A 16,240-nucleotide genomic window follows, 5' to 3' on the forward strand; every position below is an offset into this window, starting at 1 on the left:
GACAAAATGACGTGATGCTTTCGTGATGCTTTCGCAAAATTTTGGGCGGTGACGTGACGTTTCTGGTGTGGCCCAGGGCCAAGTGCCCCCTCAATAGCTTGAGGCAAGATCCCATTTTACATCAAAAATAATTGTACACCATTTTGAAACATGTGAAGTAGTCCCAAGGACTCAAATATAATTTGGATTATTGTATTTTTGATTATGTACTGTATTTGTTTTGTATTTTTGATTCATTTTGATTACATGTCCTTAAATGGCCATTCTTGAAGTGTTTTGTAAACATTCAAGTGAAATTGCTAATCTCCTTGTTTTAAATGTAAATAAAACTTAACAATTAACAGTTAATACACCATTAGAAACAAGAGAGTTTGGTTGTGATATCTGAAAAAAATCATCTAAGATCATCAAATGGAACAAGTACTCCACAGAACAGGGTTCTTCAACCTTTTTCGGCCCAAGAACCCCTTGGTGGATAGACATAACAGGGACCAATGTGATTTTGCATTGTGTTGCATTGTATGCATGGCCTATAATTACATTTATAATACCTTATTAGCCTTTTAATATACTTAGGTATGATGCTAACAGTTCCTGTGTTTTTTTATTTGAGATTTGGATTTATTTCCGTTAGTGTCCTACTCGTAATAAAACAAGAAATCCCACACCATCTAGGAGAGACAGAGTGTGACTGGTCTGTGTGGGAAAGACACAGTGAAATGCACCTTTTTCTTGTTTCTTAAAGAGAATAAAGGTTTCACAAATCTGAAATAGGGTTTGAAATGATTTTTAGGCTTCTTGTTATAATATAGTTCAGGTTTTGATTACTTTAAGTACAGTCGTTTTCTTAGAACATTCAATTTACACTGAGCATCTAAAACTAATTCAGGAAATCCCATTTCAGGAAATCTCCAGTACAATCACCAGTAATTGCCACTTGGACCATAAATGCAGCAACAAAATGGACAAAATTCAAACAATCTTGAAATAAGTGGTGTTTATGAAGGAGAAAGGTCAAGTCTTGACTGCCATCTGGGGTTTTTTATCTGGCTTGCGCAGCACAAGATAACTAATGCAATATTTATCATATCCTCATATCCTTTTCTTAATGGGTTGACACTAAATAAATATTCATAAGCAATGAGTATTGATTGTATCACTAAGGGAGATAATATAATTAGATCATTTAGGAAGCTGGGGAAACGTTCTTAATTAATCGTGTGCAATTTACAGCATATCCCTGTGGGAAATTTCAAATAATCTCTGGCTCTACCGTAAACCATCTAAGTAATTCACTGACAGAAGCTTTCCATTTAACCCCAGGCCCACCTATCATTACCTCCACCGGCACGCTGACATTTACAATAGCCTGCTACATTTGTTATCTTGCAAGATGGTTCGCTGTATTCTGCTTGGCAGGAATTCCTTCCACACTCGCTCTCAAATTTCCATCTCTGCTTTGCTTTGTTCCGTCTTCGATTCACTGTTTTCCATCCAACTGCTCATCTGCGGTTGAACCTGAATGTTTCTATATGAACCCCTTTAAGCCCTTTATTTTGGAAAATTAGGTATTCATATTGGTTTAGTGGTGTGTTCAGTAAACCCTATGAAGCTCATTGTAACAGTATGTAAACCACCCAAAAAAAACTGATTTACATCAAAGCAGCACAAGCCTCGAATTGCAAGGTAGATTTGCAATTTTTCATCATCTAGAGATGAACTGAATATTGGGGAGCTCTAAAAATTGGCGATAAGCCAGAATGGTATTCAAAATGCTTCAGCTCTGGGGAATAAAAGAAAAAAGATGATAGTGAACAGAACGCCAATTCTCCCGGAGTTTGGCATTCCCTGGAGAAATTATATATATTTTTTTCTTTAAGCAAAATAGAATACGGAGCAGAGCTGAAGGAATCACTAGTGGTAAACCTGCCTGTCCGTGGGAGTCAACACTGAGAGCTGAGGAGGAAAATATATGTGTTGGGTGTCATTGAGGGAACATAAATGGCAGATTTATAAATGGATTTCTTTCATCGTAGTTACTAGTCCACAGTGAATTCTACAAAGGATGGTGGTACTGCATCCTAATTACTAAGCCACGGATCAGTATAGGGAATAAGTGTTAGAATGAGTATTACCCGCTTACTTTCCAAGCTCAATGAGATTTCTAGGCACTGACACAATGTTAAGATTACATCGGCAATGTAAAGGATTAGTGTCTTCACACTGTGCATAAAGGGGTGTCCTATAGGGAGAATCATAGCAATAGCGATTTGTTTGTAGCGAACAAACCTTTGAAATGACTTGGAAGTCCTGAGTCACTCCAGCAAAACAGTCAAAGAATCTTTTACTCACAAACACAAAATAATTGCTGAGGATTAAATTAATGGTAATATAAAATAAAATAAAATGGTTAAGGCATTTGCCATAATTAATATTGAATGTGACTGATTTACACATTGCATTCTTACAAAATAAATCATTTTGACAGAATTGAGCTGAACCAACTGTTCTGACTCGTTACACCGACTGAATCAAACAAACGAAGAGTCGAGAGATTGGATTAACATTTTTACTGAGTCATCTGCAAAGAGCAGAATCTCCAAAAAGAGAAACTTTTCATCACATTCAGGGAGGTCGGATAAAAACATTGCTATTCTAAACTCATCTTATATCAATATTCATAGCCATCCACATTGGCAAAAAGCCAGACAGCCAGTTCAGCCTGTTATGCTAAATGTCCTCTGTGCCCTGATTCGATTTCTGTTGCCGCCGTGGGCCAAGGTCAGAGTCCAGTAACCTCCAAGCCTGTGATGGATTACTCGTCTACGGAGCTCTGAACTCCATGTGACAAAGATGGATTTCAGCAAGTCATGAAAAAAATAAATCTGTTACGCTGAAACATCAGAGGGCTTAGTGAAACATGACCTCCACCTCACTATAAATGTTTTTCTAAGTTGGGATGCTGTGATGTCAGAATCGAGAATTGAGAATTGAGAATAAGCTTCATTCTGATCATCAGCTCTGAGAAAACGCAAGGATTCTGCCTCAGTGCAGTATGATGATTGCGAATGACCAACACACTAATTATAAAATCATCTTCTACATGATGTCATTGCAATGTAGGGTACTGTAAACATCAATGATTAAAAGTAATTATATCTTATAAAGCAGAGCTTATAATACGATATGAAGTGCGTTTTTACTTTACCTTTTTTTTGTCCTAAGGATCATGAGCAATTCTAAATCCAGTGCCTGATTTTGATATATCTGAATATAAATACATGTAAATAAATAAAAAACAACAAAAGAAAAGTAATTATGTGACTGTGTTAGAAATGTAATAGAGTAAAATGTATATGTGTTTTCAAATGTATCGGAGAAAAAGTCAAAAGTCTGTGAAAATACGTAAGTAAGAACAGAATTAATAAATATGAATAAATATAAATAAAAATAATAAATATAAATAACTTTCCATGACTTCCCATGTTTAAAATAATTAAATTATTTTCCTGTTTTGCATTTTTTACTTTTTATTTATATACCGTAAGGTGTTGACATCTTGCATAGTGTTCTGCACTGTTTTGTTACATGTGTACAGCTCATAAAAATATTCCATTTGTTATAAAATCTCAAAGTAGAAATAAAAATCTTGATTTATTATCAAAAGGCCAGAATTTGCCAAAATTGTTAAAAACATAGGTGAAGAATTGTAAAAAAAAAAACTGTATAGATATATACTTGAAATGGTTTACAAGATAATTCTCACTTTTCTGCAATTCCAATTTATTTTTTTTTCGTTTACTAACTTTTTTTTGCAATTAAAAAACTTTTTTTGCAATACTTTTGGGGCCTCTTTTTGGTATGGGGGCAGGGTAATAGCAGTGGGCATGTCCAGAAAGGAAGAGGCTGGAGAATAAACTTGAGCTAGGAAGGAGTCAGGGACTGCACACACTTGACATCATGGCGGATCAAATCAGTGGTGGTTCGAGGGCCAATGCTTCCAGTGCAGGATGTCAGGGATGTAGAGTTTATAAGTTAGTTCACTAACTAGTGGTGTAGCGGTATAGAAAAGGAATCAAGTTCACTTGTTAACACTACAAAGGCGTTAAGATCGGAGTTGTGATTTCTTTGGTGTGGTTTTCTGGGTTACTTTCAAAACCCACTGCGGGAGTTGAGTGTGATATTTATTTTAAATACTTTAATGGCTGCTAAGTGTCACCAAAAGTTCGTAGTGAGATTACAGAGAAACAAGCAAAGCCACCTCTTTTTTACTGGTTGTGCAGGAGGCCGTCTTTAAAATATAACATAAAATAGTTGACTGTGCTGTTATGTCACTTGTGCAACACATCTTTCTGAGCTGCAGGAGTAAAAATGATTTTGAAATTTGACCATGAATGAAAACAGAGGATGCCAGGGCATAGACTTTGTTTTCCAATTGTGCATGTGCAAAAACCATAAAATGTCCTTCTGTAAACATGGACAACTGTTGTTTCTTTATGAATTTGATGTGTAGATGAAGAAGGAGTGACCGCTGATGCTGACTTGAGTAAAATAATAGATTTATTACAGAAGAACAGCATCAGACCAGACTTGCCATGGACGTCTAGGAGAGAACCCAGCCGGATGGATTCTCTGTCGAATGAAACTTGGACGGGTGCTTTTAAGCTTGACTAAAGACAACGTTGACCATCTGATTCCCCTACATAGGTCACCGTTCACATTTCACCTCCCTTATCACCGGGACCCCTGACAATGGGCTCTCTCTCTCTCTCTTGAGACCCCTGGAACTGTCGGGTAATAATTATCTTATACAATGGGTAATGTCTTGGGACGCCACACATTCCAAGACACCTCACAACTATGTAACATCTGGAACACACTTGAATAAAAGCTAGTTTCAAGAAATAGGACCTTACTCTTGAATTTGGTTTTAAATTTATAGTTCTTTATGGTTAGGATATGGAAAGTGAAAACCAGACCCTAGGACAGTATTCCTATTCTGAGAGTTTCTGAAACATTTCATAGACAGATTGATCCATTTGATTCTGTGTGAATATGCTGATAGAAAATTGAGCATAGCGTTAGTTCAGGCACACCTCAAAGTCATGCTCAGTGCTCAAGCCAGCATCACCAGTTGATCCTCATCAGCTAATCGATCAGCTGATCCTGATACGAGTCCAAGTCCCAGCCCTAGCAGCCAGCTCCCCGGATAAAGCTATCCTGTCAGCCTTGTCCAGCATCCACTCATCACTTGCTGCAATGAACTCTATGATCCAGGTCCTGGAGTCCAGTTTGGCTCCCTCGCAAGTCTGTTTTTTCAAAGCACAGCTGTCCAGTTTTCCTCACAGGGTAGGCTCCCTGCTGTTTGATGATGTCACTCCAGCAAGCATCGAGGGCTTCACGGTGCCGTGGAGATCTCTGGGAAATGCAGTTCCAGTCTCCACCAGGGTTCCATTCTTTCCTCTTGTGGCTGCAATTTCTCCCAATCTAGGAAGCTGACATTAATCTGGTAGAAATGCTGTGTTCAGAGCTAAGTGATAGCAGATTGTGGAGATTGTGTGTCAGTGATGCTGAAAGATATTGACCCCCGGCTTTCTAAAACTCTTACTCTGGCCAAACAAGGCTTTTGTTGTATGCAGAGATGTTTTATGTGAAGGTTATCCATCGCGTAGAGTCAAGCTCGACATATAGCCATAATTTCCGATCTGGCCTTGACTGACAGAGGAACACTGTTTTATGAATACCATCAGTCGTTTTCGGCAAAAGCCACCATGTTCGTCCAGAGGTTCAACCAGGGACTGCACGTTCTACAATTGTAAATACATTTACAATTGCATGGGGATCTTTGCTTAGGCATCTTAATTTTGCCATGCGTGTAATTCCCCAGGGTCACTCCTTTATATCCAGACTTCTCGACCTCTCCAAATCCGCAGAGAAACTACATGATATGGTGAGCTTGGATGCAGGCTGCCGATCAGAGCTCTGGTTCTGGTCCCGTCTGTGCGACAAATGAGATGGCATCTCATTGTTTTATGATGACAAATTAGAATCTTCAGTATCCAGTTATATACAGACACAGCCCATTCCATTGGTTTTGGGAGCTTTTTCAATAACCATTGGTTTTGCTGACATATGGCCAAAATAACTGTAATCCTTACAAGCTAATGTTTCTTCAATTGCACTAATGTAAATGTGCCCGATCGTTGCCCGAGCTTGTCTTCTGTTGGGTAAACTCTGGTCAAGGAAAATAATCCTGTTTTGTTGTGACACTGAGACAGCTGTTAATGTCATTCACATAGAGCACTCCTCAGTTCCATGTATCAATAGATAAAGTATTCGAAAGGCACCTCATGTGGTGATTTGTGTTAGGCAACTTCATTATTCGAGCAGCCCATCCAGGCTTGGATAACAAAATTGTCTGTTTGTTGTCCCGGTTTGAATTTCAGAGATTCTGGCTTTTGTGCCTAAGGGCAGCGCCATCCAGCTTGACCTGCCCCCCATTCATTCCAACAGTGCTCAATTAAGCTTAACCCTGTAAACCTATATGAACTTTGTGGCTCACTATATGCGATCGGGCCTATGCAAGTCTACATCAAAAATGTATGATTCTGCATAGTCTTACTTCACCTCTTATTGCGCCAACTTCCCGGTAGCTATCTAGCCTATCAATATTCCAATCACATGTGCCTTTGTAGTTCATTGTTTTGACTCATGCAAAATGCAGCAATGCTCCATAAAAAGACTTGTCGCAGGTATACAATTTAATCTGCACTGCATGGATCCATCGACCAACAGCCTGCTCCTTCTAGCCATGTTCTGCTGTATGGCCTCAAGAGAGAGAAACCACAAGGCAACAAAATCTGTCTCCTTTTCACTCTCCCAGTCATTAATAAATTGATCACGTACTTAAGAGATGGGTATGTTGGTCCTTATATAGACTTGCTGTTAGAAACTGTCTTCACAGATTTTTATGTATTTCTCAGAGGTGGCCAGTTCACTACATGCTCACTATAGCCAATGTAATAATTAACCCTCACTACCTCTCTATATTTTTAAAACACTCTTAGGAATAGGGAAGGAACATCTTTTAATTCCTGAGGCTAATTCTGCTTTTTGCTCCTTCTCTCCACAAAGGAGTGGTGAAAACTGCAGCATCCATAGCTTCCGTATCAGCGCTCAAGGCCATGGGCCGATGGTCATCATCTGCCTATGAACGTTACCTCTGGCCCGAGACTCAGCCATCCTCAATGCTCAAAAAGCTACGAGTACACTGTTATTTGTTGGCTCATTCAATATATTTTATGGCTTATCTTTTGGGCTCTCTCTTACTCACAAGCACGTTACTAGCAATCTGCGTAGCTTCAATTCACTCGCTGCATGTATTATATTCTAATTATCTTGGTAGCACTTGGAAAGCCAAGGAGTTGCACCTGGTGTAGTTGCTTGGAGGTCTTTTCTGCTGCTCTCCCTAACTTAGTCTTCTCTCGTATGCACATGGAAGGGCAGGGAGGTTTGCTGGAATGGTTGTTTTGGGGAGAGTCTTTGCTGAAGCTCTCGCGACCTTAGGCTTTCCATGTATGCGTCAGCTGCTTGGCGCCGCCCCCAATGGTCACCTGTGCGAATTCTCTGTGTAGATTATGCACATTTTATGGCCATCTCCCAGAGGCTGATGGGCAATCTTTCTGTTTGAACAGAGGTGTCATTATCTTTGATTTGTTGGCTACACTAGCCAAGACCACAACTATTTATTCCTCTTACTGGATCAGGCAAAACCCCCCTCTTGCTGCATCTAAATTAACACTTCACCACTGGGGAGCACCACGCTGGCTATATCATAATTATTTTCTTTCTCTGTTTGCCCCAAAAGGGCTGGTAAAACCCACTCTAAATTTGAAGGCATGCTAGAAACAGCCTGAGGGGAAACAATTGGCCTCACGATAATGCAAAATAAAGTTTTTGAAGCAACTATGTAAAAGACAATATAACTACCTAAACTCTGAAAAGTCAAAATTATTATGTCAATGTCATAATGGTTGTTCTGGCCCACCGATTGCGGTGCTGGCACGGGTCACGACGCCTTGTGGCTTTGCGGCCCTCACCTACATCAGTTCCTTCCCCAGTCTTGGTCCGGCGTTTGCGCCCTCGTTAAAATACGTTACCATACTGGATCAATTACTTCATACCAGGCATTATTATCCCCATTATCGCGATCCCACCACCAATGGCCACCATATCACCAGACGAGAACTCACATCAGGCGCTGTAAAATACTTATCCTGAGTCCTCCCCTGGTGGGGTGCAGTCAATAACGCCCACAATATCGACGCTCTAAACATGCGTTTAGAGAACCTCACCTCACCACTGACAGGCTCTCCGCTCTCACTCCCTTTATGACAGCCGCACGTAATATGTTACTACAACACCAAGCCGCTCTCGACATCATCCTAGCTTCCAGTGGCAGCCTCTGTCATGTTATCAGCGATTTGTGCTGCACCTGCATTCCAGATGCAACAGGCAATATCTCCCATACGATTACACAGCTTAACTCCCTTCTCGCAGATATGAAAGCTGACGAAGTCCCTCCCCCCTTGGGGTGGAACTGGTGGTCCTGGCTCACAGACGGCAGCTGGTGTCTGTGGCTCCTTCGTGCCAGCGCCATCGTCGTGGTGGGCTTGGGCCTCCTTTTGGTTTTATCATGTTGTATTGTTCCCCTCGCTCGCACGAGCTAAACTCGTTTCTTCCGCTTTCGTCCGTTACTCTGCCATTCCCTAGATGGACGCCCCCTTCCTCGACGATCCCTTTCCCTTAAACCTTTGGGTGTGAGTCCCTGGATGTTTTCGGGTTCGCCGACGAAGGTTTTCTATATATCTGTCGATTATCTGCTTATTTTTTGAGTGCTTATAGAATTGCTGTTTGTTTATTTAGAATTAATAGAATTGCTGTTTGTTTATTAAGAATTGATAGAATTACTGTTTTTTAGACATAATAGAATGATAGATAGAATACTATTTTTAAGTTTAACAAAAGGAGGGATATGTGTAGGCAAAATCCTCCTTTTCCGCTTCTACAATAACATGTTTGCAAAGCACTATCTGAACACCATGCACTCTAAGCAAGGACGCACTATTCCCATAACAAGGAACACCTGTGACCCGCTAGCAGAACACACAAAGACACATAGTCATAAGCAAATCCTTACAAGGACTTCAAGGTCATCAACAGACGGGGCAATGCATCACCCCACCCCAACTGTTTCACAAATCGCACCACATATATACACGTGTACTTCCTGTATCCAGCAGGACGGGTGAGCTCGACTACAGGCTGCGTCCTGCCATTCACTCTCTCCCTCTCCTCTCTTTGCAAATACTAACTCTGTTTTTCTAAAATAAATATACACACAATAACAAATTTGTTCACGATCCTTTATTACAGAAATTACCACGACATGAGTGAATCCTTAAGCATATGGTCTTCAAAAGTGAAATAAATCTAGGTGGTGCTATCGGCTGCATGTTCAGAATTAGAATTTTAAGCTCACTTTAAATTCTAGAAAGTAAAGCAATCAACACATTCCAGTCTCCCCGCTAGCTCCACACCAGATACAGAAATCCAGATTGGCTCTTTCCTTTTCCGCCCACTGCTGTGACTGCAAATTAACTGGAGCAGTGTGAAGTGATCCTAACCAACTCAGCAAAGAGTTTACAAAACAACAACAAAAAAGCATTCACCCAGACACCCATGCTGAATGCTTCAATTAGGGTGTTAAAGAAGAAGAATCTTTATTCGTCCCACAGCACACACAACACAACACATGCATTCATGGCAGCAAACACACACACACGTTTCAAATGGTGGCTGGTGGAATGAGTTCTCTGCATTTAACCCATCCTGGTGTGTCCTTCCTCTCGGGGGCAGCTTGGAGCAGTGGGCAGCATACAGAAATGCACCGGGGTTACAAATGTCCATCGCTGATCAGACAACGATGTTTTTCATGTTTGTAGTGGGGCTCCTTATTGACGTTACATGGAAGAAACCCCATGTGAGCACGGGGAGAACATGCAAACTCCACACAGAAAGGACCCTAATCGGGAGATAACCCTCTGGAGCACAGTGCCAACAGCGCCCCAGTCGGGAATCAAACCCAGGACCTTCTTGCTGTGAGGCAGCAGTGCAATGCTTGGAGAGTAGTTTCTTCAGTGTCAATTCTGGAGGCGAATTCCGGCTGTCATCACGGAAGCTGGATTTATCTTTTGGGGAGTTGTTTCCTATTACCAGTGAGCAGGGGAGCAGAGCCACCCCTGCCATTTGTGATGTGGAAGACCGCGTTGTCACAAATACATTGCAGGTTCAGTCTCTAAAATTGCTATTTCTTCAATAATTGTTGCCCTCAATTGTTGCCTCTATGCTGAAGTTAATTGGAGGGAGGCACTGAATTTTTTAATGCTTGCCTGTATCTCACTATAAGCGTGTCTTGTTGATTTAAAGTCAGTTTGTTTTTTTTACGGTGCATTACTGCCCACAGGGGTCAAAACACTCTGCACAATAATATTATAAAATATAGAGAAATATAAGATGCGTATACATGACAACAATGCAATGTACATACATGACCTCAAAATGCACATTTCAAACATAAGGTTGTACATTAATACATACAAGGATGCTTGAAGCCTAAAACTGTGAACAATGTTCAGTGATCACCAACAGTACAGGGCAATATGCAGGGTATGAATGTTAATGGACAAGCCAAATGTATATGGGTGGACCAAAATAGTCAGAAAAGAAGCCTTGGTGTGTAATGCCTAATAAGTAAGAGAGCTAATGTGCAGCCAGCCGGTCATTATGGCAAACTAATCCCAGATACGGTGATCAGGTCAAGTATAGCTATGAATGGAGCATTCAACATTATTTTTTCTTGTCCTATACATTCACCTGGTGCAGTGATTACTAAAACTGCTTTGAAATTATGTCTGGATAAACTAAAGCAAGGTACACACTACGAGATAGCTGTTGTAGTCTCTTGATGGGTGTGATGTGTTGAAGAATGAAGGAGTGACCGCTGACGCTGACTTGATTAAAATAATAGTTTTATTACACAAATCAGCATCAAACCAGACTTGCCTAGGACGTCCTGGGAGAGACCCGAGCCGGATGGAATCTCTGCCAAGTGACGCTCTGCACTCGCTTTTAAAGCCGTCCAGAGATAACATACCATCTCTGGTCCCGACTATAGGTGCCCACTCAGCCTCTGTCTTGTCATAAATCTAAACATTTCCTCCTCTGGTCGAGCTGGAGGAATAAGCAAAATTCCTGTCCCATAGGGCCTCTAAACAGACCCGTTGTTCTCTTTCTCAAGCATTAAATCTAATCGTGACTTAGTTAATATTATGACCGCACTATATCTCAGCTTTGGGAGCTCAGTGACCTATTCACCTTATACCTTCCAGACACTTCATATTCCCCCGTTCGAGACTATACAAAGTCTCGACAGAGAGAAGAGTAATTGAACATACGATGTTAATTGGCTTAATAGAAATCACTTAATAACAAACAAAATTGGTTATAATATACCCTTCTGACCATGCTTAGTCGTAGCAATACAGCAAATTTGTGGAGTGTGAGAGCGAAAAACCCATCAGACAGCTTCCTTTCTTAGAACATCCATCCAGAATCAAGACAGGAAAATTCTCTTACGGTCCCTTTCCCCTAGGCAACCACCTAAGGTACTCCAAACCAATTAACAGAAAAAGACGAAGGGTTTATAAAACTGTATAGGATGTTACATATAAATGAATACATTTAGAGCCTCAAAAATAAATCAAAAAATTTGTCCAAAGTCAGGCTGGTCGACCCATCAGACCTTCCAGTGGACCTTTCCCCGCCTTGCAGCAATGTCCCTCAAAAACCGCAAAAAAAGAAAATGTATTCACTTCATCCTACTACAGACAACTCAAAGAAAACCATAGCAAATCAAAGTAATATGTCTTGCTAAAAATATCTGGTGAAGAGTACAGGATATTCATCAATAATACAGGTTACATTATAGTAAACAAACTCCAATATTATAAAAACTTTCAGGACATATATGTATATATTGAACTGTTGCTTTTTTAACACCATCAACTTTTAATGATATTTCACCCGACACTCCTGATCATGATGTCCTCATTCAGGGTCCGCCGTCCATTTTCATCCTCCATTTTTGAATGTCCATGTTTGAGTATTCAAGTCCATTAGGCTGTTAGGATCTCTGGACACAGCCATCCTCTGACTGGTCCTAAAGGAAAGAATCACCAGCCAGTATCTTGCACAAACATCAAATACAGTATAATCATTTCACTTTTGCATTATACTTTAACATTATTCCAATATATGATTAACATTTTCCTTTTCCCCCCTTTGTCCATGCAATTTCCTTGGTAACAATAGTGTTGAGTATATGATGGAATCAGATATTTAGAATGGGTCTTTCTCTACTAGTGTCAGGGTTCGCCCGGGTCCTACCAGCATCAGCCACTAGATGCCGCCAGTACTGCCTTTTCAAGGTTGCTCTGCTTCACCTATTTCTGTTCCTGATTACCCTGCCTCATTAGATGATATGTTTCACCTGTGTCTCGTTTGGTCGTCCCTATTTAGACCCTGTCGTTTGTGTCCTCGGGCGCTCAGTCTTGAGTTTGTCTAACCTCATGACAACGCTCTTGTTCCAAGCTCCCAAGACTTCTTATTTGTTTTTGCCCAGTTTTTTTACTTGTTTTGAGTAAACCTCTATTTTTGCCACCTCGCCTCTGCCTTGTTCTCTGCACCTGGGTTCACTCAGCATACCTCCTAACAGCAAGACTGAGCCACAACATGGACCCAGCAGAGAGCCAGCCTCCAGAGGTGGAGAGCCTGCGGGTGGCCTTGACGAACCAAGGGGCTGCGATTGGCCGACACGAGCGGCTTCTCCAACAAGTCCTGGACAACCTGCAGTCGCTCGCCCAGGCCGTCCAGCAGAGCCAGGCACAGGCTCCACCTATGGCCCCTGCGCCAGCGCTGCCTCCCATGGACCCGCATCCTCCAGAGCACCGCGAACCACGACTGCCGGCGCCAGAGAGGTACGACGGTAACCCAGGGGGCTGTCGTGGCTTTCTGACACAATGCTCCCTGGCTTTCGAGCTCCAGCCGTCACAGTTCCCCACCCAGCGCTCACAGGTGGCATACGTGGTCACGCTACTCACCGGCAAAGCACTCTCCTGGGCCACAGCCATCTGGAATCGGCAAACCCCGGCCTGCTCCAGCTACCAGGCTTTTGCCGGAGAGATGCGCCGAGTGTTCGACCACTCAGTCAGTGGGAGGGAGGCGTCGACACGGCTACTCCGGCTCCGCCAGGGGGGACAGAGCGTGGCGGACTACGCCATCGCATTCCGCACCCTCGCCGTGGCGTCTGGATGGAACAGCGAGGCACTCATCGCGGCCTTCCAGGAGGGCCTCAATGAGGGGTTCAAGGACGAGCTGGCATCCCGGGAGGCGCAGGAGGACCTGGACACGCTCATCGATGCAGCGATTCTGGTGGACAACCGCCTCCGGGAGAGACAAAGGGAACGCGATTTCCCCGCTTCACCAACACCAGCGCGCAGAGCGGCTCTGGGGACGAGACCTCCCGAGCATCTCCTGGCTATCCCGAGCTCGCCTCCAGCATCAAGGGAGGAGCCGATGCAAGTAGGCAGCACACGGCTCTCTCGGTCCGAACGTGACCGGCGGATGAGAGAGCGCTGCTGCTTGTACTGTGGGATCCCGGGGCATTTCCGTTCTTCCTGCCCTGAGCTCTCGGGAAAAGCCAACTCTCGTCCAGGGTAGGGAGAACTGCGACGAGGCCAACCTTCTCTCCCGAGCTCGAGGCGACCAGGGTCCTGCTGGCTGCCTCCTTCGCCTGGGGAGATCAACATCACTCCCTCCAAGCTATGGTGGATTCCGGCGCTGCAGGAAGCTTCCTGGATGTAGGGCTAGCAAAAGCCCTAAAGCTCCCTCTGGCACCTCTAGAGCATCCTCTCACGGTGACAGCCCTGGATGGAAGACCACTGGGTTCCGGTAGCGTGTGCCATCTCACCGCCCCACTTTGGCTGTCAATGGAGGGAAAACATTCAGAGGTAATCCAGCTCCACCTCATCCACTCTCCTGAGTTTCCACTGGTCCTGGGCTACCCATGGCTAGCCCGTCACAACCCACATCTGGACTGGGCCTCCGGGCGTCTCACCGAATGGGGCCCTGCCTGCCACACCACCTGTCTTCGTTCTAGTCCGTCTTCTCACCCTCTCGAGTCTCCAGTCCGTGTCCAAGCTCGGGCCCCTTCCCAAGCCCCTGCCCACTCCGGAGTTCCTGTCCGTGTCCTGGCTCCAGTCCGTATTCAAGGTCCCATCCATCCCGAGTTTTCACGAGTGCCCCACAAGTATGCCGATCTGAGGGAGGTCTTCAGCAAGAGACGGGCCACCACGCTTCCTCCCCATCGGTCCTATGACTGCGCCATCGACCTTCTGCCTGGCACCTGCCCTCTTCAAGGACGTCTCTTCTCTCTCTCTGCCCCTGAGACTACAGCCATGGAGGAGTACATCCGGGGGGCGCTCACCTCAGGGTTCATCCGCCCTTCTACCTCCCCGGCGGGCGCAGGGTTTTTCTTCGTGGGTAAGAAGGATGGCGGCCTGCGTCCCTGCATTGATTACCGTGGTCTGAACAAGATCACGGTCAAGAATCGCTACCCCCTTCCTCTCATGTCCACATCTTTCGAGCAACTGCAAGGCGCCACCATCTTCACCAAACTGGATCTTCGAAACGCATACAATCTCGTCCGCGTCCGCGAGGGGGATGAGTGGAAGACCGCCTTCAACACACCTACCGGCCATTATGAATACCTGGTCATGCCTTTTGGATTGGCCAATGCTCCCGCTGTCTTCCAGGCCTTTGTAAACGACGTCCTCCGTGAGTTTCTCAACCGCTCCGTGTTCGTCTACATCGATGACATCCTCATCTTCTCCAGGACCCTTCCCGAACACATACTCGCCAATGGCCTCTATGTAAAGCTGGAGAAGAGTGAGTTCCACGCCAACACCGTTCAGTTCCTGGGGTTCGTCATGACCGAGGGGCACGTCCAGATGGATCCTGCCAAGACCGAGGCCGTCCGGGACTGGCCACCACCCACCTCGGTCAAACAGGTGCAGCGCTTCCTCGGGTTTGCCAATTTTTACAGGCGATTCATTCGGGGTTTTAGCACTGTGGCAGCTCCCCTCACCGCCCTCACTAGGACATCCACAGCCCGCTTCGCCTGGACTGCGGAGGCTGAGGGGGCGTTCAGGGCTCTCAAGATGCGGTTCACCGCTGCCCCTGTCCTGGCCACACCAGAGCCTACCCTACCCTTCGTGGTGGAGGTGGATGCTTCCGATGTGGGAGTGGGGGCCGTTTTGTCCCAAAGGACTCACGACAGGAAGCTCCATCCATGTGCTTTCTTCTCCCGTCGCCTCACCCCAGCGGAACGGAACTATGACATAGGGAACCGGGAGCTACTGGCAGTCAAACTGGCGTTGGAGGAGTGGCGGCACTGGCTGGAGGGGGCCAAACACCCATTTGTCGTTTGGACCGACCACAAGAACCTGACATACATTCAGGAGGCCAAACGCCTCAACTCCCGTCAAGCCCGATGGGCCTTGTTCTTCAACCGGTTCAACTTCATCCTGTCGTATCGTCCCGGGTCCAAGAACCTCAAGCCCGACGCTCTCTCCAGACAGTTTGACCCTCCTGAGCTGGTTGAACTCCCCGAGCCCATTCTCCAGAGCTCCTGCATCTTGGCTCCGGTCCGCTGGGGAATCGAGACGCAGGTCCGGCAGGCCCAAAGGAGGGAGGCGGATCCCGGCAACGGGCCCCCGGGTCACCTGTTTGTCCCGAAGGCTGTCCGATCACAAGTCCTGAATGGGGCTGCTGCATCCCCTTCCCATCCCCAGTCGGCCCTGGTCACACCTCTCAGTGGACTTCATCACCGGCCTTCCACCGTCTCGGGGCCACACTGTCATCTTTGTCGTTGTAGACCGGTTCTCCAAGGCTTGCCGTTTTATTCCTCTGCCCAAGCTCCCCTCAGCTCTGGAGACTGCTGAGCTCATGGTGCAGCACGTTTTCAGGGTGTTCGGCCTGCCCCTGGACGTGGTGTCAGACCGCGGTCCGCAGTTTGCATCCCGGTTCTGGAAAGCATTCCACCAGCTCCTCGGCGCCTCCG

This window comes from Zeus faber, assembly GCF_960531495.2.
Source record: "Zeus faber genome assembly, chromosome: 12".
Lineage (NCBI taxonomy): Eukaryota > Metazoa > Chordata > Actinopteri > Zeiformes > Zeidae > Zeus > Zeus faber.